Source organism: Moschus berezovskii, chromosome 9, assembly GCF_049115385.1.
Source record: "Moschus berezovskii isolate FMDL1 chromosome 9, NW_MosBer_1.0, whole genome shotgun sequence".
Taxonomy (NCBI): Eukaryota; Metazoa; Chordata; class Mammalia; order Artiodactyla; family Moschidae; genus Moschus; species Moschus berezovskii.
Window position 1 is genome coordinate 77,363,652 of NC_142468.1, and position 12,630 is coordinate 77,376,281.

At 36.1% G+C, this 12,630-nt stretch overlaps 1 pseudogene; it reads right to left on the reverse strand.

Moving 5' to 3' along the window:
- Window positions 1-6,458: 6,458 nt before the first annotated feature.
- On the reverse strand, window positions 6,459-7,402 carry LOC148776523 (olfactory receptor 4L1-like; annotated as a pseudogene).
- Between the last annotated feature and the right edge of the window lie 5,228 nt (window positions 7,403-12,630).

The window sequence follows — 12,630 nt, forward strand, 5'->3', positions numbered from 1 at the left end:
GCAGCCTGGTGGGCTACTGTCGATGGGTCACAAAGAATCAGATATGACTGAGCGACTAACACACACATATCCAGACAGGAGTTTGGTGTGGGGTGTGGAAAAATAAGTGAAGAAGATTAAGTGGTACAAACTTTCAATTATAAAGTAGAGAAGTCAGGAAGATTTGATTAAAACTTGGGAAATATATCCAAAAATATTGTAACAATTTTGTATGCTGACATGTTTGCTAGACTTATTGTGGTGGTCAATATTTAATCTGCATAAATGTAAAAAATCACTATTTTGTACACCTTAAATTAACATAATATTCTATATCAACTATACTTCACTTAGAAAAAGAGAAAAATAAGATAAAAAAAAGCATTGAAAATGTTAATTAAGTCCATTATTATAACAGATTAAATGAGTGAGGATAATTATCTCAAACTGTGCAGAGCAGTTTTATGAATTAAATATTCATTTATTATTAAAATATTACAAATCTATTAATATGAGATATATCTTAATTTCAAAAAAGTATCATCCATGATGGTATTTTAAAAACAAGCATTATGTATTTAGGAGAAAAAATGCTTCCCTTCAGCACTGTACTGGTGGTTCCAACCCATTCAATATGAAAGAATCCAGAAAACAATAACTACTTGGTCTGGAAAAGATCAGGAAAAACTTGTTATTTGTTTTCTATGTACCCCCTCATGGATCATAGCCTTGTCATGGCGAAGGGACTTGCATAACTTAGTGAAGCAATGAGCCATGCTGTGCAGGACCCCTCAAGATGGATGGTCACAGTGAAGAGCTCTGACAAAATGGGGTCCACTAGAGGCTTGGGACTTTAAGAGGAATCTATACACAAAATACAAATGAATGGTAGAAAATTTCAACAAATTTAATGAATATACAATGAATATATGAAAATTTGCTGTTTTTCTGCATGAGTAATGACCTACTAAAATATAGAGCAAAAGATATTTCTATTTAATAGCTTGAAAATATATTACCTGATAACAAATCAAACAAATCAAAATCACTAAAAAGAAAAGAATAAAATGTAACTAGGTAAAGTGATATACTAGGTTTATGGATTAAAATAATCAAAATCATAAAATTATCTATTCTTTCCAAATTAATCTATAAATTCTATCCAAGTTCAATTGATATCCTAAGATTGTTATTGTCTAATTTGACAACCTATCCTAAAATCATCTGTAAGAGTTAAGTGACAAGAAGAACTTAGATATTCTTAAAGTAGCATACCTGGAGAGTATAGATTAATTGTGCTAAGTACCAACCATATTTAAGATTTTGTATTGTTGTATCTGAGAAATAAAATGACTAATGGACAGAATGATAGAGTCCAGGAACAGAGCCAAGCATAGGTGAATGTTTGATATATAGCGAAGATGACATTAAAATCAGTAAGGAAAATCTATTCAATAAATCATATTTAGATGATCACTTATATCCATATAAAATAAATTATATTCCTCTTATACAGCAATACAAAATTTAATTTCTTGTTGGGTTAAATAACTGTGAAAAATAAATGTTTAAAATTATAAACAAGTGTAAAGACAATAAAATATTTTTAGAGATTAATTATGAAACATGTACTATAGAGGAGACAAAAGTTTTAAATAAAGAAAATAAATTGATAAAGGTAACAATTAAATTTTGTGTATGTATAAACATCACAAACTTTTCATATCATCTATAGGAGTGAAGGCATTTTCAGTTTATATATTTTTTTTTTGTATAAAAATGATAGCATCTCCAAAGATTTAGCTGAAGTATGAACTAAAAAGATGAAAGAGCATGTCCAGTAAATATTCAAATTGTTGCCCAAATTCACTATTAGCCAAGAAAATGCAATAAGTGTTTTAAAATTAAAATTTAACATTTTATTTTATAATTTTTTTTATCTACCTAAATGGAAAGAAAACACAGCAATTTGCAAAATTCGATATTGATAAGTCATGGAGAAATTAGGACCATCGGTAGAGTATAAACATCTACAACTTAGGAAGAAACTTTGCAATTTCTAGTAAAGTTAGAAGGTTTATACCTTACAATTCAACACTTCCAGTTCTAGGTAAATATCCTACAAAAATTACCACATGTGCACAAAGAAGCATATATATATATATATATATATATGTGTGTGTGTATATACTTGAGCATGTATATATATGAGCATGTATACCTGTATATATATATTCAGTTGAGACACTATTTATAATAGTAAATAATTAGATAATTCTAAACTTTTTCCAAGGGGAAAGGGAAATACATTTTAGAATACCCACAAGAAGAAGACTGTAGCCATTAAAATGAATAAACTAAATTCAACAAGTGCGGTGAGAAAGCTAGATATACACATGTAAAAATGATGTTGGATTTTTAACCTTTCACCATATACCAAAATTAAATCCAAATGAAATAAATACCTAAATGTAATACCTGAAACTACTGAACTTGAAGAAGAAAAAATAGGAGATTTTAAAGATGTTGAATTTGGCATTAAAATTTGAATTTTGTTGGATAGGACAGCAAAACATAGCAAAAACAAAAATCACACAAAGTTATATCAAATTTAAAAACTTCTCCAATCAAGAGAGTGAAAAGGCAAACTACAAAATGGAAGAAAATGTTTGCAAATAATATATATAAAGAGTTAATATATATAGAATATATAAAGATCTTGTCAGTTCAGTTCAGTTCAGTTCAGTCGCTCAGTCGTGTCCAACTCTCTGCGACCCCATGAATCACAGCACGCCAGGCCTCCCTGTACATCACCAACTCCAAGAGTTCACTCAAACTCATGTCCACAGAGTCGGTGATGCCATCCAGCCATCTCATTCTCCGTCGTCCCCTTCTCCTCCCGCCCCCCAACCTTTCCTAGCATCAGAGTCTTTTCCAGTGAGTCAACTCGTCACATGAGGTGGCCAAGGTATTGCAGTTTCAGCTTTAGCATCAGTCCTTCCAATGAACACCCAGGATTGATCTCCTTTAGAATGGACTGGTTGGATCTCCTTGCAGTCCAGGGGACTCTCAAGAGTCTTCTCCAGCACCACATTTCAAAAGCATCAATTCTTTGGCGATCAGCTTTCTTCACAGTCCAACTCTCACATCCATACATGACCACGGGAAAAACCATAGCCTTGACTAGACGGACCTTTGTTGGCAAAGTAATGTCTCTGCTTTTTAATATACTATCAAGGTTGGTCATAACTTTCCTTCCAAGGAGTAAGCATCTTTTAATTTCCTGGCTGCAGTCAGCATCTGTAGTGATTTTGGAGCCCCCCAAAATAAAGTCTGACACTGTTTCCACAGTTTTTCCATCTATTTCCCATGAAGTGATCTTGTACAACTTAACAATTTGAAACCAAATAACCCATTGAAAAATAGCCAAAGGACTTGAATAGACATTTATTCAAAGAAAATATACAATAGTCAGTAAGCATGTGAAAAAGATGTTCATCCTTAATCATCAGGAAAATGTAAATCAAAACCACACTGAGATATTACCTCACAACTGTTAGGATGGCTTCTATCAAGACAAAAACCAATAAATAACAAGTGCTGATAAGGATGTGGACATTCAGAGAAATGGAAAGCCGTTGCATTGTTCAGTTCAGTTCAGTTCAGTCGCTCAGTTGTGTCCAACTGTTTGTGACCCCATGAATTGCAGCACACCAGGCCTCCCTGTCCATCACCAACTCCTGGAGTTCACTCAACCTCATATCCATCGAGTCAGTGATGCCATCCAGCCATCTCATCTTCTGTGTCCCCTTCTCCTCCTGCCCTCAATCCCTCCCAGCATCAGAATCTTTTCCAATGAGTCAACTCTTCGCATGAGGTGGCCAAAGTACTGGAGCTTCAGCTTTAGCATCAGTCCTTCCAATGAACACCCAGGTCTGATCTCCTTTAGAATGGACTGGTTGTATTTCCTTGCAGTCCAAGGGGCTCTCAAAAGTCTTCTCCAACACCACAGTTCAAAAGTATCAATTCTTTGGCGGTCAGCTTTCTTCACAGTCCAACTCTCACATCCATACATTGTTAGTGAGAATATAAAATGTCACAACCATTTAGGAAAAAATTATATTTAGTTTCTTCAAAAATTAAAAACAGAGAATAAAAATAGAGTTACCACTCAAAACACACATTTGAATTCTAAGTGTATATATATATATATTTATAAAGAATTGAAAGCAGTATCTTGAAGAGATATTTGCACACCTATGTTCATTGCAGCAATATTTACAATAGGCAAGGGGTGGAAGCAAACTAAATGCCCACTGATGAATGATTGGATAAAGAAAATGTGGCATGTACATACAATGGAATGGTATTTAGCATTAGAAAAGAAGGAAATCCTATCATATGCTACAGCATGGGTGAACTTTGAGAACATTATGCTAAGTGAAATAAGTCCATCTCAAGAAGATAAAAATACTTGATTGACTCAAGTACTCAAATCCTTAGAAATAGAATGGAGACTGGTGGTTGCCAGGGTGAGGTGAGGTGATAAGAGCACGCATAATGGCTATGGAGTTTCAGTTTTGAAAGATGAAAAATTTCTAGAGATCTATTTCACAAGGTGCATATATTTAACATTATTGTACAACTGAAAATTAAGATGTTATATTTTAACCACATTTTTAAAAAGAATGAACTAGAGCAGGATATATTTAAGTAAATGAATCTCTACAACAAAACGGTGAGTGAAAAAATAAATTTCAGAATAACGGCAATAATATATAGGTACCATCTGTATCAAGTTAAAACTGTGCAAAATGTACTTTTTCACAATGTATCAAAAATGAGGAAATATTTTTAAAAAATATACAGGTGAGTGATACTCATGGAGTTGATGATAGTTATTATCTTTGCTATGATAAAATAATTGAATATAGAAGATTGCTTGGAGGTTTTTATTATTTCTAATAATCCAGTTTTATACTAAAAAGGAATCTGAAATAAATATGGTAAAATGTTAAAAATTTGACAAAACCACATGCCATATCAGTGTCTAGATTAAACTCTACAATTGAAATAGATTATAGGAAAGATACAAATATGTCCAGTGATCTCCAAGGACCTTTCCAACCCTCCTCAAAGCATTTTTTAAAATAAAAATTTAGTGTGAAATATATCAAGCACATATGGGTAGAGAAGCATTTTAAAAGCACACTTTAGCCTATAATTAGTATGGACTGAAAGGAGATCAAACCAATCAGTCCTAAAAGAAATCAATCCTGATGCTGAGGCTGAAGCTATAATAGTTTGGCCACCTGATGTGAAGAGCTGACTCATTGGAAAAGACTTTAATGTTGGAAAAGACTGAAGACTAAAGGAAAAGAGGGCACCAGAGAATGAGATGGTTAGATAGCATCACCAACTCAATGGGCATGAATGTGAGCAAACTCTGGGAGATAGTGGAGGAGAGGAGTTTGGGGTGCTGCCGTCCTTTGGCTTGCAGAGAGTCAGATACTCCTTAAATGACTGAACAACAACAAGTTGTTTCGAGGCAATGAAAAAAAGTATTGGACAGATGCCCACAATAGGATCACTGAATGTCTGGGGAAAGCAGAGCGTTTGAATTTGATGCCAAAGAGATCATAGAATGTGTTTGTGTTCTAATACCCACGAGCTGTTTATCAAACTTGTAAATTGGCACACTTCATGCAATGCAAGTAGCTTGAATACTTTCTGTTTTATTGTGAAGTAAATAACTGAATATAGAGAGTTTCTTTATTTTTTCCTTTTCCATGTGGATTGAAATAGTACTAATGCTCTCACTTGACTCTTGATAGATACATGAGAACACCTGTGAATACAAACATGAATGATGGAATAAGGTAAAATGAACTGTATGTAACTTTTATGTTAGGGTGGAATTTCTATTTTCCTGAAGAATTAAATATGTGCTTCTTGCCAGCAGATGACAGCTATTATTTTGATCTCTCTACTTATAGAAAATTTTCCTTGTCAAAAAAGCAATAATTCTTATACGTATTATACGCAAAATTGTAAGTTTATGTGTGTATGTGCTTGTGAGTTGAGTTAATACTTTTGTATGCACATTTGGGCAACTGGAGAATTTAGCTAAAAGATCCCTCATTTTGAATTTAAAAGTGGACCAGATCATATTCGATTTCTCTTTATTTAATGAAGTTTAGTCTTGAACATTTCTGGGTTTCCCACTATAGTTAGTGAGTCAGGTTTTTTTTCCTCCTTATTTCTTCATTTAAGAAATTTAATCCCAGCTGAATTGAATTCAATTAAAAATTACTCTTTCAATAAAATAAATTATAGAGATATGATGATGGAGCATTTGGTAGGTTTAAAATACATTATGAATATTGAAAAAACTACAAAAGACAAATTAATACCAACTTATTCCAAGAGGTACTATATATGGATTATGGTCCATAAATCTTTGTCATCATGGTTGTTGCCTAGAAGGTCTTTCTGGAGCTCACATGTTGGGTCCTCAGTCTATTCATGGCTGCTTTCATCTCCTGATTTCTCAGAGTGTAAATAATGGGGTTCAGTAAAGGTGTGATAACTGAATAAAACACAGAAAGAAATTTATCCACTGAAAAACTACTAAATGGCCAAGCATAAATGAAGATACACGGCCCAAAGAACAGAGTGACCACTGTAATGTGAGCAGATAGTGTGGACAGAGCTTTGGAGAGACCACCAGAGGGTCGATGTGGAACGGTTACCAGAATGACAGTGTAGGAAATGAGCAAGAGTACGAAGGAGATGAAAGACAATAGTCCACTGTCAGCAATTACTAGCAACTCCAGAACATAGGTCTCGGTGCAGGCGAGCTTTATAACCCGCGGGAGGTCACAGAAAATATTGTCTACTATATTGGGACCACAGAAGGGCAAGGTGATGGTAAAAACCATCTGGCTCATTGTATGCACAAAGCCAACAGCCCATGACAGCAGCACAGAGCCTCTAAGTACCCGGTGGTTCATGATGGCTGTGTAGTGAAGAGGTTTACATATTGCAAAGTACCGATCAACCGCCATAACTATGAGAAGTGTCATCTCACTGCCCCCTAAAAAGTGAAGGAAGAACATCTGAGCCATACAGCCCCATAGAGAAATAGTTTTATTCTCCCTGACAAAATCTGCAACCATCTTGGGGGTTGTGATTGTAGAAAGAGACATATCAAGAAAGGAGAGGTTTCCAAGGAGGAAGTACATTGGTGTGGAGTGCAGATGAGAGTCCAAGGTTACGGTGACCACAATGAGAAGGTTTCCTGCCATAACTGCTGCATAGGCCAATAAAAATATGAAAAAAAATAGAAAAGCTCAAATACCCAAGTGTTGGTGAGTCCTAACAAAACAAACTCAGATATCATTGAGCTATTCATCGTTTTCATCAAGTTTGTGTACGTGTTTTCAGAAAGTCTTTAAAATGAAGGTAATCCAGAAAAAGTGATGATTTAATCTGTGACAGTTTTGAAGGTATGGGCATATAGAAAGTAGTATTTGATTCCTAAAAAAAAAGAAAAGGTAGATATTTCTGAAAAATACAGTTTAATTGACTAATGCAAACACATTACACTTTCACATTACTGCATTTATTTTTGGACAGAAAGGCACAAAAGGGAAAATTATTGTAAAACTTTGTAAATAGTGTTTGTGGATATAGCTTTTCTCTTCACATTTATTTGTTGTTTTTACCATGAGTTCATGAATTTGTGACCCTTGAGTTTAATGGATCATGTAATAATCAAATGGTCTTTGGTCATAAATTAATTCAAGTGTATTAGAATATAGTCACTAACTTTTTGGCAGCTAGTATTCAATCTTTTACCCTTTTCACCTTCCTAGTTTGAAATATTCAGATATGTTCATATGAGTTGAATTATATACCCACTCAGCAAATTGCTACAGTACTTTTCTTCTCTCACCTATACTACATTCTCACCCTTCCCTTTCATCTCAAATATATATACCAAATGCTTTAACTTATTCCTGAAGGTTTAAACTGGCTAGAGTCTGTCATGTGTCCCTACCTCCCCCAGATAATAACAAAATAGCTTCCCAGGAAGTTTCTGCACAAGAACATAAATATTTCCTTGTTAATGTTTCTCTCTTTCTTTGTTCTTTCCTTCTCCCTCTGTCCCTCCCTCCTTCCCTTTCTCCTTTCCTTCCTTCTATTTTCTTTCTTTCCTTTTTTTTTTTTTCAGTTGAGTTTTGTATCTCATACTTTGGATCATGAATAAAACTCTTCAGTTCAGTTCAGTTCAGTCACTCAATCGTGTCCAACTCTTTGCAACCCCATGAATCACAGCACGCCAGGCCTCCCTGTCCATCACCAACTCCCGGAGTTCACTCAAACTCATGTCCATCGAGTTAGTGATGCCATCCAGCCATCTCATTCTCTGTCGTCCCCGTCTCCTCCCACGCCCAATCCCCCCCAGCATCAGAGTCTTTTCCAGTGAGTCAACTCGTCGCATGAGGTGGCCAAAGTATTGCAGTTTCAGCTTTAGCATCAGTCCTTCCAATGAATACCCAGGATTGATCTCCTTTAGAATGGACTGGTTGGATCTCATTGCAGTCCAAGGGACTCTCAAGAGTCTTCTCCAGCACCACAGTTCAAAAGCATCAATTCTTCGGCGATTAGCTTTCTTCACAGTCCAACTCTCACATCCATACATGACCACGGGAAAAACCATAGCCTTGACTAGATGGACCTTGGTTGGCAAAGTAATGTCTCTGCTTTTTAATATGCTATCAAGGTTGGTCATAACTTTCCTTCCAAGGAGTAAATGTCTTTTAATTTCCTGGCTGCAATCAGCATCTGCAGTGATTTTGGAGCCCAAAAAAACAAAGTCTGACACTGTTTCCACTGTTTCCCCATCTATTTCCCATGAAGTGATAGGACCAGATGCCATGATCTTCGTTTTCTGACTGTTGAGTTTCAAGCCACCCTTTTCACTCTCCTCTTTCACTTTCATCAAGAGGCCTTTGATTTCCTCTTCACTTTCTGCCATAAGGGTGGTGTCATCTGCATATCTGAGGTTATTGATATTTCTCCCGGCAATCTTGATTCCAGCTTGGGCTTCTTCCAGCCCAGCGTTCCTCATGATGTACTCTGCATATAAGTTAAATAAGCAGGGTGACAATATACAACCTTGACGTACTCCTTTTCCTATTTGGAACCAGTCTGTTGTTCCATGTCCAGTTCTAACTGTTGCTTCCTGACCTGCATACAGGTTTCTCAAGAGGCAGGTCAGCTGGTCTGGGATTCCCATCTCTTTCAGAATGTTCCACAGTTTATTGTGATCCACACAGTCAAAGGCTTTGGCATAGTCAATGAAGCAGAAATAGATATTTTTCTGGAACTCTCTTGCTTTCGCCATGATCCAGCGGATGTCGGCAATTTGATTTCTGGTGCATCTGCCTTTTCTAAAACCTGCTTGAACGTCTTGAAGTTCACGGTTCACATATTGCTGAAGCCTGGCTTGGAGAATTTTGAGCATGACTTTACTAGTGTGTGAGATGAGTGCAATTGTGCGGTAGTTTGAGCATTCTTTGGCATTGCCTTTCTTTGGGATTGGAATGAAGACTGACCTTTTCCAGTCCTGTGGCCACTGCTGAGTTTTCCAAATTTGCTGGCATATTGAGTGCAGCACTTTCACAGCATCATTTTTCAGGATTTGAAATAGCTCAATTGGAATTCCATCACCTCCACTAGCTTTGTTTGTAGTGATGCTTTCTAAGGCCCACTTGACTTCACATTCCAAGATGTCTGGCTCTAGGTGAGTGATCATGCCATCATGATTATCTTCATCGTGAAGATCTTTTTTGTACAGTTCTTCTGTGTATTCTTGCCACCTCTTCTTAATATCTTCTGCTTCTGTTAGATGCATACCATTTCTGTCTTTTATCGAGCCCATCTTTGCATGAAATATTCCCTTGATATCTCTAATTTTCTTGAAAATATCTCTTGTTTTCCTATTCTGTGTAAAACTCTTAGCCTTTGCCTTTTGTCTATTTCCCTGACTCTCTTGTTGCTGGATTCCTGGCTGGAGTTTTCTTTCTTGTCTCTTTGCATTCTCTGTAAATGATCTCTAAACAATCATCAGGTCTTTCACAAGTGCTTTTTTTCCTCCTTGGCTCCTAAATGCTTACTTTTTGGTGATGATTGCTTTCCTCTGACTTTTCAAACTTGTTTCCAGACTGACTCTTGATAATTCCTGGTTCAAATATCCTTGATACTTGTACTGTTTTTCCACAATGAGTGGGCACTGTTGGCTTACTTTTGTCTATTTTTCTCTTTGATTTAGATTTTTTGGCCCCATCTTGCTGTTTCTTTTTTTTCCTTTAAAAGACTATTAATGGCACATACCAGCTGCACAGACACAGAGACAGAATCACAGATACACACATATGCTTATACCAAGTTCTAGTTCTAGAGTACAAGGACAGAATGTGGAGAATTTACTCTGAATTTCCCTTTTTTTTCTTTATAGTTCATGAAATATTCAGAATTTATTGCTTAGTCCAGTTATCAAAACTTGGAAAAACAAAACACTGAACCAAGGGTCAAGAACCAAATTTTAGTCCTGCCCTAACATGTACTAGGGAAACATACTCTTTAATTCTTTTCAACATTGATATAATTTTCTTTAAAAATAAAATAATATCTACTCTTCAACCTCTTGTTTTTGTTGTTCAGTTGCTCAGTTGTGTCCAATTCTTTGCAACCCCATGAATCACAGCATGCCAGGCCTCCCTGTCCACTACCAACTCCCGGAGTTCACTCAAACTCACATCTGTCGAGTCGGTGATGCCATCCAGCCATCTCATTCTCTGTCATCCCCTTCTCCTCCTGTCCCCAATCCCTCCCAGCATCAGAGTCTTTTCCAGTGAGTCAGCTCTTCACATGAGGTGGCCAAAGTATTGGAGTTTCGGGTTTAGCATCAGTCCTTCCAATGAACACCCAGGACTGATCTCCTTTAGAATGGACTGGTTGGATCTCCTTGCTATCCAAGGGACTTGCAACAGATTCTCTAGCACCACAGTTTGAAAGCAGCAATTCTTTGGTGCTTAACCTTCTTTATGGTCCAACTCTAACATCCATACATGACTACTGGAAAAGCCATAGCTTTGGCTATACAGACCTTGTTGGCAAAGTGATGTCTCTGCTTTTTAATATGCTGTCTAGGTTTGTCATAGCTTTTCTTCCAAGGAATAAGCATTTTTTTAATTTCATGGCTGCAGTCACCACTTGCATTGATTTTGGAGCCTGAGAAAATAAAGTCTGTCACTGTTTTCACTTTTTTCCCAAGTATTGGCCACGAGGTGATGGGACCAAATGCCATAATCTTCGTTTTTTGAATGTTTAGTTTTAATTCAGCCTTTTCACTCTTCTCTTTCACCTTCATCAAGCGGTTCTTTAGTTCCTCTGCACTTTCTGCTACTAGGATGGTGTCATTGGCGTATCTGAGGTTATTAATAATTCTCCCAGCTATCTTGATTCCAGCATGTGCTTCATCCAGCCTGGCATATTGCATGATGTACTCTACATGAGACGGAAATGCAACCCACTCCAGTATTCTTGCCTGGAGAATCCCATGGATGGAGGAGCCTGGTAGGCTATAGACTGGTAGGCTACAGTCCATGGGGTCACAGAGTCAGACATGACTGAGTGACTTCACCATCACTCTACATGTAAGTTAAATAAGCCAGGTGACAATATGCAGCCTTGACATACTCCTTTTCCAGTTTTGAGCCAGTCCATTGTTCCCTGTCCAGTTTTAATTGTTGTTTCTTGATCTACATGCAGATTTCACAGGAGACAGTTAAGATGGTCTGGTATTCCCATCTCTTTAAGAATTTTCCACAGGCAAAGGTTTTAGCATAGTCAATGAAGAAGAAGTAGATGTTTTTCTGGAATTCCCTTTCTTTTTCTGTGATTGAATGGATGTTGGCAATTTGATCTCTGGTTCATCTGCCTTTTCTAAATCCAGGTTATACATCTAGAGGTTCATGGTTCACATACTGTTAAAGACTAGCTTGAAGGATTTTGATCTATTTTTGTGTTATTTTATTCTATACATAGGTGCTAAATACCTATGTGCATTCCCCAAATTCTATCTTTAACTTTATCTTGTTTCCTGGTGATTGTGAGGATACTCAAACCAATAAGGACCACAGGAGGATTTTTACTATGCAAGAATTGGTAAAGTACACTTAGTGTTAATGAAAATGTTTTTCCTTATTAAATATGTGATGATTTTAAAAGAGTTGTTGTCATCATAATTGGTATTATATTTAATGCAATAAAAAAGTCTACATAATAGTTATGAAATTATCAAAATTATGCACTCTTCGATCTCAAAATACTAATAGAAGAAAAGCTTGAGGAGAATCCTAAAAGCAATTTTTATAGTTTATTATGTAAAATTGGAAAATTAAAAGTAAAAATTATATTTATTAATTTATGCTTTTAAAAAAATTTGCAAGCATATTTGTAAAATATATCCATCTAAATGCACATAAACATGATTCAAATATGTTATGATACAAAATAATTCATTTTTACAATTTTTGCTGCTGCTGCTGCTAAGTCACTTCAGTCGTGTCCGACTCTGTG